This window comes from Coregonus lavaretus (genome assembly GCF_964263955.1).
Source record: "Coregonus lavaretus genome assembly, chromosome: 8".
Lineage (NCBI taxonomy): Eukaryota > Metazoa > Chordata > Actinopteri > Salmoniformes > Salmonidae > Coregonus > Coregonus lavaretus.
In genome coordinates, this window is record NC_139995.1 from 23,913,120 (window position 1) to 23,931,529 (window position 18,410).

Sequence of the window (18,410 nt, forward strand, 5' to 3'; positions counted from 1 at the left end):
GCGTTCGATTGAAGAGCATGCATTTAGTTTTACTAGTGTTTAAGAGCAGTTGGAGGCTACTGAAGGAGTGTTGTATGGCATTGAAGCTCGTTTGGAGGTTTGTTAACACAGTGTCCAATGAAGGGCCAGATGTATACAAAATGGTGTCGTCTGCGTAGAGGTGGATCTGAGAGTAACCAGCAACAAGAGCGACATCATTGATATACACTGAGAAAAGAGTCGCCCAAGAATTGAACCCTGTGGCACCCCTATAGAGACTGCCATAGGTCCAGACAACAGGTCCTCCGATTTGACACATTGAACTCTATCTGAGAAGTAGTTGGTGAACCAGGCGAGGCAGTCATTTGAGAAACCAAGGCTATTTAGTCTGCCAATAAGAATGCAGTGGTTGACAGAGTCGAAAGCCTTGGCCAGGTCGATGAAGACGGCTGCACAGTACTGTCTATTATCGATCGCGGTTATAATATCGTTTAGGACCTTGAGCGTGGCTGAAGTGCACCCATGACCAGCTCAGAAACCGGATTGCATAGCGGAGAAGGTACGGTGGTATTCGAAATGGTCGGTGATCTGTTTGTTAACTTGGCTTTCAAATACTTTCGAAAGGCAGGGCAGGATGGATATAGGTCTGTAACAGTTTGGATCTAGAGTGTCACCCCCTTTGAAGAGGGGGATGACCGCGGCAGCTTTCCAATCTCTGGGGATCTCAGACGTTATGAAAGAGAGGTTGAACAGGCTAATAATAGGGGTTGCGACAATTTCGGCGGCTAGTTTTAGAAAGAAAGGGTCCAGATTGTCTAGCCCAGCTGATTTGTAGGGGTCCAGATTTTGCAGCTCTTTCAGAACATCAGCTGTCTGAATTTGTGTGAAGGAGAAGCGGGGGGGGGCATGGGCAAGTTGCAGCGGAGGGTGCAGAGTTGGTGGCCGGGGTAGTGGTAGCCAGGTGGAAAGCATGGCCGGCCGTAGCAAAATGCTTGTTGAAATTCTCAATTATTGTAGATTTATCAGTGGTGATAGTGTTTCCTAGCCTCAGTGCAGTGGGCAGCTGGGAGGAAGTGCTCTTATTCTCCATGGACTTTACAGTGTCTGTCACGGTTTCGGCCGAGGCTGCCTCTCTCCCTTGTTCGGGCAGGCTTCGGCGTTCGTCGTCTCCAGAATTCTAGCTGCCACCGATAGATGTTTCATGTTCATTTGCTTTTGTCTGTTTGTTTCCGCACCTGTTTCTGTTTTACGTAATTAGTGTCCTATAAGTTTCTCGTTGTGTTTGTCTAGTGTTGTGTATGATTGTTTCCGTCAGTGTTGTGTTTTGCTCGGTTGAGCGTATTTCTCCACTGTGCTGGAGCTTATTTGCACTTGTGTGTGCACCGTTTCATTTTGTCGCACCTGTTAGTGCGCATTTAACTTTCGCCTTCGTGCGTGGTTTTGCTGTCGGGCTTAGTTGTCCTGTTGCCTGTGTTGGGCCAGTAATACAGCTTTTGAACATTCAGTCGGCGTCCTGCGTTTGATTCCTACACTACACTTACAACACGCCCTGACAGAATCATACACCACCAATGGAATCAGCAGGAGCCGAAGCAGCCCAGACGAGACTGGAAGCCCAGGTTCGGGACCAGCAAGAGCAGCTCCTGCAGATGGGGACCGCCCTGCAGGAGGTGATTACCACACTCCGAGGCTGGGGTTCGCCTCCACCGCCGCCCGCCCTGCCAGCACCATCGGCCAGCCCGCCCATTCCAGCGCCGGAACCTCGAGGAGTCCAACTATCTCTCCCGAGGGCCTACGACGGGACCGCGGCTGGGTGTCAGGGATTCCTGCTCCAGGTAGAGCTATACCTGGCCACAGTGCACCCGGCACCTACAGGGCATGAGAGCGTGTCCGCCCTGATCTCCTGCCTGGCCGGAAAAGCGTTGGAGTGGGCCAACGCGGAGTGGAGGAAGATCGACGCCACGACGATTACGTACACCGAGTTCTCCCGCCGCTTCAGGGCGGTGTTTTACCATCCCCCGGAGGGGAAAGCGGCGGGGGAGCGTCTGGTCTTCCTCCGGCAGGGGAGGAGAAGTGCCCAGGAATTCGCACTCGAATTCCGTACTCTAGCGGCAGATGCAGGGTGGAATGATCGGGCCCTCATCGATCTATACCGATGCAGCCTACGAGAGGACGTCCGTCGGGAGCTGGCTTGTAGGGACACCAGCCTCACTTTCGACCAGCTGGTTGATATGTCCATCAGGCTGGATACCCTGCTGGCTACCCGCGGATGTCCTGCGGAGGGTCCGTCCATTCCACCCTCCAGCGCCTCCGAGCCTTGTCCTATGGAGCTCGGGGGCGCTGGCGCTAGAGAGAGGAGGAGTCGGCAGGCTAGGGGGTCCATCCACTGCACCAACTGTGGTCGGGGAGGACACACCGCGGCTAGGTGCTGAGGATGGCCTCCTAGGGGAGATGACGACAGGTCCCGCACTGGGGATTCCCTCCAGGTGAGTAGGCGCCCCACTCACCCAGAGCTCTCTGTTGCCCATTTTTGTATGCCTGTAAGTTTTCCACAGGTAGCACCTCATTCCCAGCATAAGGCGCTGGTAGATTCAGGCGCGGCTGGGAATTTTATTGATAAAAAGTTTTGTTTAGCGTTAGGGATTCCCCTCATTCCTGTTGATGTTCCTTTTCCCGTTCACGCCCTAGATAGTCGTCCGTTGGGTACGGGCTTAATCAGGGAGGTCACGGCGCCACTTAGGATGTGTGCGCAGGGGGATCATCAGGAGATGATTCAGCTGTTCCTGATTGACTCTCCTGCGTATCCGGTGGTGCTGGGCATGCCCTGGTTGAGTACCCATAACCCAGTGATTTCGTGGCAGGAGAGGGCTCTGATGGAGTGGTCTGCTCAGTGTGTGGGTAGATGTTTGGGCGTTTCCGTAGGGGCTACCTCGGTGGAGAGTCCAAACCAGGTGCCCGCATTGCACGTTCCACCTGAGTATGGGGATTTGGCTATTGCGTTTAGTAAGGCGAGGGCGACGCGGTTGCCACCCCATAGGCAGGGGGATTGTGCGATAAACCTCCAGGCAGGAGCTGCGCTCCCACGGAGCCATGTGTATCCTCTGTCTCAGGAGGAGAGGAAAGCTATGGAGATTTACATAGACGAATCGCTGAGACAAGGATACATACGGCCGTCCACTTCCCCAGCGTCCTCGAGTTTCTTTTTCGTGAAGAAAAAAGATGGTGGTTTGCGCCCATGCATCGATTACCGTGGTCTCAATCAGATTACGGTGAAGTATAGTTATCCACTCCCGCTGATTGCGACCATGACTGAGTCGTTGCATGGGGCGCGTTTCTTCACGAAACTAGATCTCAGGAGCGCGTACAACTTGGTGCGCATCAGGGAGGGTGATGAATGGAAAACAGCCTTTAGTACCACCTCGGGCCATTACGAGTATCTGGTCATGCCATACGGGTTGATGAACGCTCCATCAGTTTTCCAATCATTTGTGGATGAGATCTTCAGGGACATGCAGGGGCAGGGGGTGGTGGTGTACATTGATGACATTCTCGTGTACTCACCTACCCGTGTCGAGCATGTGGCCCTGGTGCGCAGGGTGTTGCGGAGGCTGGTGGAGCACGACCTGTATGTGAAGGCAGAGAAGTGTCTGTTTTTCCAGGAGTCGGTCTCCTTTTTGGGTTATCAGTTGTCTGCGTCAGGGGTGAAGATGGAGGTAGACCGGGTGTCGGCCGTGCGTAATTGGCAAACACCAACCACTGTGAAGGAGGTGCAGCAGTTTTTGGGGTTTGCAAATTACTACAGGAGGTTTATCCGGGGTTTTGGACAGGTGGCAGCTCCCATCACGTCTCTGTTGAAGGGGGGTCCGGTGCGTCTGCAGTGGTCGGCCGAGGCGGACAGGGCGTTTGGGAGGCTGAAGGACCTGTTTACCTCGGCCCCGGTGCTGGCGCATCCGGATCCCTCTTTGCCGTTCCAAGTAGAGGTGGACGCGTCGGAGGCCGGTTTAGGAGCCGTGCTTTCACAACGATCTGGCGCGCCACCTAAACTCCGCCCCTGTGCTTTTTATTCTAAGAAGCTCAGTCCGGCGGAGCGGAACTATGACGTAGGGGACAGGGAGCTGTTAGCCGTGGTACAGGCTCTAAAGGTGTGGAGGCACTGGCTTGAGGGGGCTCAACACCCTTTCCTCATTTTGACGGACCACCGTAACCTGGAGTACATCCGGGCGGCGAGGAGGCTGAACCCTCGCCAGGCAAGATGGAGTATGTTCTTGACCAGGTTTACTTTTAAGATCACGTACATCCCTGGGTCACAGAATGGCAAGGCAGATGCGCTGTCTCGGCGGTATGACGCGGAGGAGAGGTCCGTGGAGCCCACTCCCATACTGCCTGAGTTGTGTCTGGTGGCACCGGTAGTGTGGGAGGTCGATGCTGAACTCGAGCGGGCGTTACGCACCGACCCTAGTCCACCACAGTGCCCGGAGGGTCGGAAGTACGTTCCGCTCGAGGTTCGGGATCGATTGATCTATTGGGCTCACACGTCACCCTCCTCTGGACATCCGGGTATCGGCCGGACAGTGCACTGTCTTAGTGCCAAGTACTGGTGGCCCACGTTGGCAAGGGATGTGAGGGTTTATGTTTCCTCCTGCTCGGTGTGCGCCCAGTGTAAGGCGCCTAGACATCTACCTAGGGGTAAGTTGCTACCCCTGCCCGTTCCACAACGGCCATGGTCCCACCTCTCAGTGGACTTTATAACAGACCTTCCCCTCTCCCAAGGGAATACTACCATCCTGGTCGTTGTGGACCGGTTCTCTAAGGCCTGTCGTTTGCTCCCCATGCCGGGTCTTCCTACGGCCCTGCAAACTGCCGAGGCACTGTTTACCCATGTGTTCCGGCACTACGGGGTACCCGAGGACATTGTGGCTGATCGGGGTCCCCAATTCACCTCCAGAGTCTGGAGAGCGTTTATGGAGCGGTTGGGGGTCTCGGTGAGCCTCACCTCGGGTTACCACCCGGAGAGCAATGGGCAGGTGGAACGCGTAAACCAGGATGTGGGTAGGTTTCTCAGAACATACTGCCGGGACCGGCCGGAGGAGTGGTCAAGGTACGTTCCCTGGGCCGAGATGGCCCAGAATTCCCTACGCCATTCCTCCACTAACCTAACTCCATTTCAATGTGTGTTAGGTTACCAGCCGGTTCTGGCACCCTGGCAGCAGAGCCAGATCGAGGCTCCTGCGGTGGATGAGTGGGCGCGGCGCTCGGAGGAGACTTGGAACGCTGCACACGTCCACCTGCAGCGGGCCCTCCGACGTCAGAAGGCGAGCGCTGATCTCCACCGCAGTGAGGCACCGGTGTACGCACCTGGTGATCGAGTCTGGCTCTCTACCAGAAACCTGCCCCTCCGCCTGCCCTGTCGGAAACTGGGTCGGCGGTTTGTAGGGCCATTTAAAGTCCTGAGAAGGTTGAACGAGGTATGTTATAGATTACAGCTACCTGTGGAGTATAAGTGTATTAACCCCTCGTTCCATGTGTCCCTTCTCAGGCCGGTGGTAGCGGGCCCACTCCAAGAAGATGAGATCTTGGAGACTCCTCCGCCCCCGTTGGACATCGAGGGGGCACCGGCGTACTCCGTGAGATCCATCTTGGATTCGAGACGTCGGATGGGGGGTCTCCAGTATCTAGTGGAGTGGGAGGGGTACGGTCCGGAGGAGCGGTGCTGGGTGCCGAGGAGAGACGTGTTGGACCCGTCGCTCCTGACGGAGTTCCATCGGAGGCATCCGACGCGCCCTGCGCCGCGTCCCCCTGGTCGTCCCCGAGGCCGGAGTCGGCGCACGTCTGGAGCCGCGCGTCAAGGGGGGGGGTACTGTCACGGTTTTGGCCGAGGCTGCCTCTCTCCCTTGTTCGGGCAGGCTTCGGCGTTCGTCGTCTCCGGAATTCTAGCTGCCACCGATAGATGTTTCATGTTCGTTTGCTTTTGTCTGTTTGTTTCCGCACCTGTTTCTGTTTTACGTAATTAGTGTCCTATAAGTTTCTCGTTGTGTTTGTCTAGTGTTGTGTATGATTGTTTCCGTCAGTGTTGTGTTTTGCTCGGTTGAGCGTATTTCTCCACTGTGCTGGAGCTTATTTGCACTTGTGTGTGCACCGTTTCATTTTGTCGCACCTGTTAGTGCGCATTTAACTTTCGCCTTCGTGCGTGGTTTTGCTGTCGGGCTTAGTTGTCCTGTTGCCTGTGTTGGGCCAGTAATACAGCTTTTGAACATTCAGTCGGCGTCCTGCGTTTGATTCCTACACTACACTTACAACACGCCCTGACAGTGTCCCAAAACTTTTTGGAGTTAGTGCTACAGGATGCAAATTTCTGTTTGAAAAAGTTAGCCTTTGCTTTCCTGACTGCTTGTGTATATTGGTTCCTAACTTCCCTGAAAAGTTGCATATCGCGGGGGCTATTTGATGCTAATGCAGTACGCCACAGGATGTTTTTGTGCTGGTCAAGGGCAGTCAAGTCTGAGGAGAACCAGGGGCTATATCTGTTCTTAGTTCTGTATTTTTTGAATGGGGCATGTTTAGTCAGGATGATATCTATGAGGGTACCCATGTTTACGGATTTAGGGTTGTACCTGGTAGGTTCATTGATAATTTGCGTGAGATTGAGGGCATCTAGTTTGGATTGTAGGATGGCCGGGGTATTAAGCATATCCCAATTTAGGTCACCAAGCAGTACGAACTCTGAGGATAAATGGGGGGCAATCAATTCACATATGGTGTCCAGGGCACAGCTGGGGGCTGAGGGGGGTCTTTAGCAAGCAGCAACAGTGAGAGACTTATTTCTGGAAAGGTGGATTTTTAGAAGTAGAAGCTCAAACTGTTTAGGCACAGACCTGGATAGTATGATAGAGCTCTGCAGGCTATCTCTACAGTAGATTGCAACTCCACCCCCTTTGTCAGTTCTATCTAGACGGAAAATGTTATAGTTGGGGATGGAAATTTCAGAATTTTTGGTGGCCTTTCTAAGCCAGGATTCAGACACTGCTAGAACATCAGGGTTGGCGGAGTGTGCTAACGCAGTGAATAACTCAAACTTAGGAAGTAGACTTCTGATATTTACATGCAGGAAACCAAGGCTTTTGCGATTACAGAAGTCAGCAAATGATAGCGCCTGGGGAGTAGGAGTGATACTGAGGGCTGCAGGGCCTGGGTTAGCCTCTACATCACCGGAGGAACAGAGGTGGACTAGAATAAGGATACGGCTAAAGGCTTTAAGAACTGGTCTTCTAGTGCGTTAGGTACATAGAATAAAGGGGGCAGATTTCCGGGCGTTGTAGAGAAGATTCAGGGCATTATGTACAGACAACGATATGGAAGGATATGAGTAAAGTGGAGGTAAACCTAAGCGTTGGGTAACAATGAAAGAGATAGCATCACTGGAGGCACCAATTGAGTCGGTCTCCGCGTGTATGGGGGGTGGGACAAAGGAGCTATCTAAGGCAGGTTTAGCTGGGCTGGAGGATCTACAGTGAAATAGTACAATTAGAAATAACCGAAACAACAATAAGCTAACCATATTGAGATGGGAGAGAGGCATAAAGCAATCACGGGTGTAATTTGAGAGAGCTAAGACAACAGCTGGTAATGATGACACAGTTTGGGCTGAGGCTAAACATAAACAGGATACGGTACCGTAAAAAGGAACAGTCCAGCAGACATCAGCTGTATAGCTGAGTTATCATAAGGTCCGGTGAACACCAATAGGATAGTTCGGAGGTAGTTCGGGGGCTGTTTAAGCACTAGCGAGAAAGAGGCCACGGCGAGCGTGTGCTAGCGGGCCGGGGCTAGCTGATGGAATCTTCGTGGTCGACGTGGCAACGGGAAGCCTGTTATAACCACATCAGACGATTTCGTCGGCAGACCAGTCGTGTAGGATCGGCGGGGCTCCGTGTCAACACTAGGTGGTCCCGTCCGGTTGACAGAGAGGTAGATAGCCGGGAGATGGGCCTAGCTCAGGATGATTAGCCAGACCACAACGTCCATTTTGTTGCAGCTAGCTGGTAGCGATGAATCCAGAGTTAAAGGTCCAGTGATTCAGTGATTCCGGCAGAAAAACTGATATGTTCTGGGTCGATAACGCGCTGTGCAGACAGTGCAGACTGGCCGAATAATAGTCCAGACTAGAGCTGGCTGATGGTTGAAAAACCGCTAACGGTAGCTGATTGCAAGTAGCTAGTTAGCTGGCTACTCCCGTCCGGTAGACCTAGAGGTAGATATGAGCCTGGCTCTAGGCTAGCTCGAGGCTAACTGGTGCTTGCATCGGGGGCAGTGGTGATTAGCCAGACAGCAACATCCATTCGGTGCGGCTAGCTAGTTGCGATCCGGTGATTAATGTCCAGTGATTAAATTATTCCCGCAGAAAAATCCAATGTTCTGGGTGAAATACCGCTAACTGTGGCTAATAACAAGTAGCTAGTTAGCTGGCTAGCTAGTTTCAGCTGGAGATTCTAGATAAAAGGTAAGTCAATAATAGAATCCGTTCCACATTGAGTGAGGCGGGTTGCAGGAAAGTATATTTTGTAGAAGGATGAAAAGTCTGATAGGGAAATATGTACGAAAAATACAAAAAAACAGGGTATTTACAGGCTATTTACAGACACATGACAAAAACAGGACTGCACTACTACGCCATCTGGCTCTGGTTGCAACAGATGAGCAGCTCTGATCAGATCTCCAGCACGGTGCACTTCAAGGCGCTAGATGATGTCATTAAGGGTGCTTTGCTGTGGTCATGTTGGTCAAAGGTCAAATTTTGTCAGCTAGACATTCCCCATTAACCACAGCCAATGCAGTTCTACCAAAGCATAGTACAGCCGCCTACAGGCAGCAGAGGGGGGTAGGGATCACTACTCCCTTGTAAATGTTAGATACCGTTTTAATTGCCACAATCTGTCATGATGAAATGAGCCAGGTTAAGGGTAAAACTAACTTAAGGCTGTGTAGGGGCTTCCCTGTACCTCAGCCAATAACGGCTCAGTCCCCAGGGTATCTCTGGGAGTGCTCAGACTAAGCCTGAAGGGCCCTTTATGATTTGAGAACTCTGAACCTGTGTTAGTGAATAAAGCTCTTATCTTGTCTGGCTCCTGCTGTCCCTGGAGATTGTTGAGTCATTCCCACACACTCATGCTTGGGTTCTCCATCCAAACCTCTGGCGATTCAATGTGAAGTGACATAGAGGGAAGTTGAAAATCAATATGCCTGTGTTGCTCACAACATGGCTTCATAAGTTCAAAATTTTAGACTTTCCTCACAAACCTGACTTACTTCAAATTTAACTACTCAGAATTCTGTCAGAGTGGAAACATCGGGGTTGGGAGACAACTACAGTCTTCTTTCATTTATGTTTCATAAGTTATCAGAAACTGGTAACTGGCACAACTTCGTTTTGTTTGTGCAGCACTATCATACGATGTTCACACTTTTCCTCAAATGATGCGAACTGATTCTGATCTGAAACAAAGCTTGTTCACTGACTGCACCCCTACATTCACTGCAACCGATCCAGGTTTCCAGCTAACATCTCAATGAAAGTACTCTAAGGAGCTTAACAAAACTGGAGTCTATCGCAGAGGCTGTGACAATGCTGAAGTGGACAATGAGGAGCAAGATGTGCCACTCTGTTCTGGGCCAGCTGCATCTTAACTAGGTCTTTATTTTTAGCACTTGACCATATGATTGGACAATAATCAAGATAAGATAAAACTAGAGCCTGCAGGACTTGCTTTGTGGAGTGTGGTGTCAAAAAAGCAGAGCATCTCTTTATTACGGACAGACCTCTCCACATCTTTACAACCATTGAATCTATATGTTTTGACCATGAGAGTTTACAATCTAAGGTAACACCAAGTAATTTAGACTCCTCAACTTGTTCAACAGCCACACCATTCATTACCAGATTCAGTTTTGGTATTTTCTGTATTTTATTAGGATCCCCATTAGCTGTTGTGAAAGCAGCCGCTACCCTTCCTGGGGTCCACACAAAACATGAAACATGACATAATACAGAACATTAATAGACAAGAACAGCTCAAGGACAGAACTACATCTTTTTTTTTTTAAAGGCACACGTAGACTACATACCAATACATACACACAAACTATCTAGGTCAAATAGGGGAGAGGTGTTGTGCCATGAGGTGTTTATTACTGGCCACTCATTCCAAAACAGACCAACTCTTTGTTAAGGGTTTCAGTGACTTCATTAGCTGTGATTGCTGATGCGTATATGATTGAATCATCAGCATACATGGACACACATGCTTTGTTTTATGCCAGTGGCAGGTCATTGGTAAAAATAGAAAAGAGTAGAGGGTCCTGAGAGCTGCCCTGCGGTACATCACACTTTGACATTAAAGAAACTTCCATTAAAGAAAACCCTCTGAGTTTTATTAGATAGATAGCTCTGAATCCATGATATGGCAGAGGTTGAAAAGCCATAACACATACGTTTTCTCAACAACACGTTATGGTAAATAATATCAAAGGCTGCACTGAAAACAGTACAGCTCCCACAATCTTCTTATTATCAATTTATTTCAACCAATCATCAGTCATTTGTGTCAGTGCAGTGCATGTTGAGTGCCCTTCTCTTTAAGCATGCTGAAAATCTGTTCTTAATTTGTTTACAGAGAAATAGCATTGTATTTGGTCAACACATTTTTGTCCAACAGTTTGCTAAGCGCTGGCAGCAAGCTGATAGGTCTGCTGTTAGAACCAGTAAAGGCCGCTTTACCACTCTTGTGTAGCGAAATGACTTTGTCTTCCCTCCATGCTTGAGGACAAAGACTTTCCTCTAGGCTCAGATTAAAGATATGACAGATAGGAGCGGCTATAGAGTCAACTACTATCCTCAGTAGCATTCCATCTAAGTTGTCAATGCCAGGAGGTTTGTCATTATTGATTGTTAACAATAGTTTTTCCACCTCTCGCACACTAACTTTACCAAATTCAAACTTGCAATGCTTTTCTTTCATTATTTGTTTTTTTATGCATGAGTATGATGACTCACTGCCTAAATTTGCCCACTTTGCCAATGAAGTAATCATTAAAATAATTGGCAACATCAAATGGTTTTGTGATGAATAAGCCATCTGATTCGATGAAAGATGGAGCTGAATTTGTCTTTCTGCCCATCATTTCATTTAAAGTACTCCAAAGTTTTTTTTCTTCCATCATTCTTTATATCATTGATCTTGGCTTTATAAAACAGTTTCTTCTTTTTGTTGAGTTTAGTCTGTAATTTCTCAATGTGCAGTAAGTCAGCCAATCAGATGTGAAGCCAGACTTATTAGCCCTCCCTTTAATCCATCTCTTTCAGCCATACAGTTTTCAATTCCTCATCAATCCATGGAGCCTTAACAATTCTAACAGTCAGTTTCTTAACAGGTGCATGTTTATCAATAATTGGAAGAAGCAATTTCATAAATTCATCAAGTGCAGCATCTGGATGCTCCTTGTTAATCACATCAGACCAACAAATATTTGTAACATAATTCACATAAGAGTCACAGCTAAATATTTTGTATGATCTCTTATACACTATTTTAGGCCCAGCTTCTGGAACTTTGGCATTCCTGGATATAGCCACTATATTGTGATCACTGCATACAATGGGTACGGATACAGCTTTAGAACAAAGTTCTACAGTATTAGTAAAATTGTGATCAATACATGTGGATGATCTTGTTCCTGTAGTGTTTGCAAACACCCTGGTAGTTTGATTAATAACCTGAACCAGATCACAGGCACTGGTTACAGTGAGAAGCTTCCTCTTAAGCGGACAGCTTGATGAAAACCAGTCAATATTCAGGTCCCCAAGAAAGTTGACCTCTCTGTTTACATCACATACACTATCAAGCATTTCACACATATTGTTTAGATACTGACTGTTAGCACTTGGTGGCCTATTGCAACAACCCAAAAGAAAAGTATTTAGATGTGCCAAGTGAACCTGCAACCACTGTCATGAGTCTCTCACTCCACCGGGTTACCACCTTAATTTTCTTCCACTCTGCTCACCACTCTCTCTACTCAGCCTAACTAGCTCCACCTGTCCCTGCTCTGCTCTGCTCTAATTACTCTGCCAGCTGCGCTGCATTACCCACTACCTCTCCCAGTATTTAAGGCCCTGTCTTTCAGCTCTCCGGTGTCAGATCGTCTGCAAAGCTCACTCCCGGAACCTGTTTGCTCGCGCTTCTGGCTCACCCTGGTTTTGTGACCCCGGACCTGCCCGATTTTTGGATACTCTTCTGCCCCAGGAGATCCAGACCTGCTTCTGCCATTACGACTCCTGACTACTCTTCAATCCCGGTAACTCTGACCAGCCTTCTGCCTTGCTACTACGTATTTTGGATTTCCCTTGAACTGTACTGCTGCCTTGTTTCATTCCGCCCTGTTGTGTCTGTGTCTCCCCCCCCCAGGACTTCTGGACCACCCACCACCGGCTTCATAGGACGCATCGCTGCCACTGGGGGAGGCACAGACCCAGCACATTGGACGGGATCCCTGTTACCCCTGGAGCCTTCATTCACTCCCTACTTCCCTTTTTCCTTAAGTTTTAATAAACTTTCTGGTGTGACGCAATTGTGGTCCTCTGGTCGTCTGTCTGAACCGTGACAGTACGATCTGACCATTATGGACTCAGCGCACACTTTTCCCGACATGGAAACCGATGAGCATGAGCAGCAGTTCCAGCAGCAGCAACAACAACTCGCCATGATCATTCAACTCCTCACCAACCTTACCCCAACCAGTCTGCCCACCAGCCCTGCCCCCGAGTTACCTGCCCCGGTCATTGCAGCCGCTGCTCCGGAACCCAAGATTGGAAACCCCGAGCGGTTCAACGGCGATTCAACCCAGGTCCGGCCATTCCTGACTAGCTGCCGACTTCAGTTCTCCTTGCAGCCAAGGACCTTCGCCACGGAGGGGGCTAAAGTTGGGTATGCCATCACTCACCTGACGGGCCGAGCTCGACTCTGGGGAACAGCAGAGTTCGAACGTCAAACCCCCGCATGTGCAACCTTCGACCTGTTTGCTGAGGAGATGCTGAAGGTGTTTGACCTGGATTCACCAACCGCAGAGGCGTCTCGTGAACTGTTCAGTATTCGACAAGGCAGACGTACAGTCGCAGACCATTCCATCGACTTCCGAACCCTGGCTAGACGAAGTTCTTGGAACACACCATCGTTGGTGGACGCGTTCTTCCATAGTTTGGCTGACTATATCAAGGACGAGTTGGTCTCCCATGAACTGCCTTCCACTCTTGATGAAGCCATCGCACTGACTGTCAGGATCGACAGAAGGATACAGACCCGTCGTCGTGAGAGGGGGCGCCAAGGTCCACCTACTACCGGCATTCGGAGAGATCCGACTGGGCTCCTGTCATCTACTGCCACTCACCCAGGTCAGCTTGATCAGTCTGAGCCTATGGAGATTGGGCGAGCCTCTCTCACTCCTGCAGAGCGCCAGCGCCGCTTCACTTCAAACCTCTGCCTCTATTGTGGAGGTGATGGACATCGTGTGGTAACCTGCCCTTTAAAGGGCCGAAGCTCACCGGGCATAGGGGGAGTCCGGTTGAGTTCAATGACCATCCAGTCCTCCGACCGCAAACCCCTGCTGCAAGTTCACCTCCGCCTCTCTGACTCAACTCACACCCTGGCTGCTCTGGTGGATTCTGGCGCCGAAGCCAACATAATGGACATCAAGCTGGCACGCCAACTGGGACTGGAGAACCTCCGTTTGACACCTCCTATTCCTGCCCGGGCACTGGACGGACACTTACTCGGATCGGTCACTCATGTCACGGCCCCGGTCTCGATGGGTCTGTCCGGAAACCATCAAGAAACTATCCAGTTTCACCTGCTCCCCTCTCCAGGCCAACCCCTCATCCTGGGTTACCCATGGCTCCGCCGGCACAACCCTCAGCTCGACTGGGTGACCGGGGTGATCAGGGAGTGGGGAGAGGACTGCCACCGAACCTGCCTGCTTGCTGCCGCACTACCCCCTCGGCCAGTACCTACTAACTCCGCTCCTGACCTCTCCAATGTCCCAGAATGCTACCATGGTCTCAGAGAGGTGTTTAACAAAGCAAGAGCCACATCTCTGCCCCCTCACCGACCGTACGACTGTGCCATCGACCTCCTCCCTGGAACAGCCCCTCCAAAGGGTCGTCTTTATTCGTTGTCTGCTCCTGAAAGAAAGTCCATGGAGGACTACATCAATGGCTCTCTGTCCGCAGGATTAATCCGTTCATCTTCATCTCCTGCTGGTGCTGGCTTCTTCTTTGTGGGGAAGAAGGACGGATCTCTTCGCCCCTGCATCGACTACAGGGGACTCAACGACATCACAGTGAAAAACCGTTACCCTCTGCCTCTGCTCACCTCTGCTTTTGAGTTGCTCCAGGGAGCCACTGTTTTTACCAAGTTGGATCTCAGAAACGCTTACCACCTAGTGCGGATCCGGGAGGGAGATGAATGGAAAACCGCATTCAATACACCAACAGGCCACTACGAGTATCTGGTTATGCCTTTTGGTCTCACCAATGCTCCTGCTGTGTTCCAGGCTCTAGTGAATGATGTACTGCGGGACATGTTAAACAAGTTTGTCTTCGTTTACCTGGATGACATCTTAATCTACTCCAGAAACCTGTCTGAACACACCCGCCATGTCCAGCAAGTCCTTCATCGTCTTCTGGAGAATTCCCTCTACGCCAAGGCAGAGAAATGTGAGTTTCACGTCAAGACAGTGGCCTTCCTGGGGTACATAGTGGCAGAGGGAAGTATCCAAATGGATCCTGCCAAAGTATCAGCAGTCACTTCATGGCCAGTTCCGGAGAACAGAAAGAAGCTGCAACAGTTTCTGGGGTTTGCTAACTTCTATAGAAAGTTTATCCGGAACTACAGTACCGTTGCTGCCCCTCTCACTGCTCTAACCAGCACCAAGCAACCCTTCACCTGGACCCCAGCAGCCGACAAAGCCTTCAGTACCCTCAAGGTGAGGTTCACCTCCGCTCCCATCCTCCAGATGCCTGATGTGGACCGGCAATTCATTGTGGAGGTGGACGCCTCGGATGTGGGAGTTGGTGCTGTGATTTCTCAGTGGGCTGCGGAGGATAGGAAGCTCCATCCCTGTGCCTTTTTCTCACGTCGGTTGTCCCCCTCTGAGTGCAATTACGACATAGGGAACCGTGAGCTGCTGGCTGTGAAGCTTGCCTTGGAGGAGTGGCGTCACTGGCTGGAGGGGTCCACCATTCCATTTCTCGTTTGGACCGATCATAAGAACTTGGAGTACATCCGCACGGCCAAACGGTTGAACTCCAGGCAGTCCCGCTGGGCCCTGTTCTTCACCAGGTTTAATTTCACTCTGTCATACCGGCCTGGATCACGCAACACCAAGCCAGACGCCCTCTCCCGTCAATTCCAGAAGGATGACACCCCCTCCAAGGACCCTGTGTCGATTCTGCCAAGTCCCTGCATCGTTGCAGCTCTGACCTGGGCTGTTGAGGAACAGGTGCTGGAGGCTCTCCGTAACCAGCCAGGTCCCAGCACTTGCCCAGCTGACCGCCTTTTTGTCCCCGAAGACCTGAGGTCCCAGGTCGTTCAGTGGGGACATGACTCCCGCCTAGCTTGTCACCCTGGCTCCACCCGCACTTACAACCTGCTCGCCCAGAGGTTCTGGTGGCCCTCTCTGAGGAAGGATGTACGGGAATTCGTCCAAGCCTGCCCCATCTGCAACCAACACAAGTCGTCCTGCCAGCCCCCAGCCGGATTGCTGCAGCCCCTGCCTGTGCCCAGACGTCCCTGGTCTCACATCGCCCTTGACTTTGTCACGGGGCTGCCCCCTTCAAGTGGCATGACCGTCATTCTCACCATAGTTGACCGTTTCAGCAAGATGGCACACTTCATTCCCCTCCCCAAGCTCCCAACCGCCAAGGAGACCGCCCAGGTGGTCCTGGAACACGTCTTCCGGATCCACGGACTGCCAAAGGATGTAGTTTCTGACCGTGGTCCACAATTCTCCTCCGCTTTTTGGAAGGAGTTCTGTCACCTGCTGGGAGCCACAGTCAGTCTGACTTCCGGATTCCATCCCCAATCCAATGGGCAGTCAGAGCGGGCTAATCAGGAGCTCGAGAAGGCACTGCGATGCATGACTTCACGCAACCCCCACTCCTGGTCGCAGCAATTGACATGGGTGGAGTACGCACACAATTCTCTGACCTGCTCTGCCATCGGTATGTCCCCTTTCCAATGTGTTTATGGATACCAGCCTCCTCTATTTGCCAGCCAGGAAGAGGAGGTTACTTGCCCATCTGCACTTGCTTTTGCCCGTCGATGTCGCCGCACCTGGTCACAAGCCCGAGCCACACTCCTCAGATCCGTTGCCAGCTACACTACCGGGGCCAACCGTCGGAGAATTCCTGCTCCCACCTACCATGTTGGTCAAAGGGTGTGGTTGTCATCGAAGAACCTGCCACTCAGGGTGGAGTCGCAGAAGCTGGCACCTCGGTTCATTGGCCCATTCCCTATTATAAGAGTGATTAGCCCAACTGCTGTCCGGCTCCAACTGCCTAATTCCCTGAGGGTGCACCCCACTTTCCATGTGTCTAAGATTAAGCCCATCCATGAGAGTCCGCTGGTCCCTGCTGCGCCTTGTCCTCCTCCTCCACGGCTCGTCGATGGTGGTCTGGTTTACACCGTCCGCCGCCTGCTTCGGTCCAGACGGAGGGGTAGGGGTCTCCAGTACCTCATTGACTGGGAGGGCTATGGACCTGAGGAGAGGACCTGGGTGCCAGCTAGTCGGATTGTGGATAGGACTCTCATCACCGCTTTCCACCAACGGCATCCTGATCAACCTGCAATCCGTAGGGGCCGCCCCAGAGGGGTCCCTAACCGTCCTGCCCGCTCGGCTTCCTGTCCTGTGCCTGATCCTGTCTCGGGACCTGTCCCATCTCCCGACCACGGCCCTCCGGCTTCCTCCGAGGATGAGGACGTTCACTCGGACCGTTCGGAGGAGTTCTAGCCCTCCTCCGGCTCCCCTCCTCCCGCCCGGCGTGGTGTTGCTCTTGGGACTTCTGGGGCCGTCCCTTGGGGGGGGGGGTTCTGTCATGAGTCTCTCACTCCACCGGGTTACCACCTTAATTTTCTTCCACTCTGCTCACCACTCTCTCTACTCAGCCTAACTAGCTCCACCTGTCCCTGCTCTGCTCTGCTCTAATTACTCTGCCAGCTGCGCTGCATTACCCACTACCTCTCCCAGTATTTAAGGCCCTGTCTTTCAGCTCTCCGGTGTCAGATCGTCTGCAAAGCTCACTCCCGGAACCTGTTTGCTCGCGCTTCTGGCTCACCCTGGTTTTGTGACCCCGGACCTGCCCGATTTTTGGATACTCTTCTGCCCCAGGAGATCCAGACCTGCTTCTGCCATTACGACTCCTGACTACTCTTCAATCCCGGTAACTCTGACCAGCCTTCTGCCTTGCTACTACGTATTTTGGATTTCCCTTGAACTGTACTGCTGCCTTGTTTCATTCCGCCCTGTTGTGTCTGTGTCTCCCCCCCCCAGGACTTCTGGACCACCCACCACCGGCTTCATAGGACGCATCGCTGCCACTGGGGGAGGCACAGACCCAGCACATTGGACGGGATCCCTGTTACCCCTGGAGCCTTCATTCACTCCCTACTTCCCTTTTTCCTTAAGTTTTAATAAACTTTCTGGTGTGACGCAATTGTGGTCCTCTGGTCGTCTGTCTGAACCGTGACAACCACAACACTTCAATTACACTTGACATAATATATTCTCTAAGCATTACAGGGATATGGCTCTGAATATATACAGCAACACATCCCCCATCAGCGTTCCTGTCTCTTCTATAGATGTTATATCCTTGTATTGCTACTGCTGTATCATCAAATGAATTATCTAAGTGAGTCTCAGAAATGGCTAATAGATTAATGTATTTCTAAGGCTACATACAGTATATTAATATGGGCTATTTTCAGCCCTTTCCTGGGTAGCTTATCAGTGATAGGCATAATATGGAAAAGAGCAAACAAAGCAAGAGAAAAAAATATACATTCAGCAGTCCATTAATCAGTAAGTGTGTGTGTGTGTGCTGCGGGGTTGAAGCTACGAACCCATAGGCTTGGCTCTCTCATCCCTTCCAGGCTTTTGGAAGGGAGGGTGGACAATGAGCCTGTCATTGTGGATGTAAGCAATGTCCCCGCGTGCTCTGGCAACTTTCATGACTGGGATAAGTTATTTCCTCTTCTGGAGCACAGCTTCAGGAAAGACCTCGTTGAGGAAGATATACTTTCCTCTCAAGTTCTTGGTTCTTTCCAGAACAGCTACCTTGTCCTTGAACCTCAGGAACTTGACCGCTATCAGCCTGGGCCTGTCAC

General features: G+C 51.1%; 1 protein-coding gene across 1 annotated transcript in view; it reads left to right on the forward strand.

Annotated features, from left to right (window-relative positions):
- LOC311133973 (membrane-associated guanylate kinase, WW and PDZ domain-containing protein 3-like) overlaps positions 1–18,410 on the forward strand; it is a gene marked incomplete at its 3' end in the record, with an annotated part of 156,031 nt that overhangs the window by 66,281 nt on the left and 71,340 nt on the right. The window lies entirely within an intron of this gene.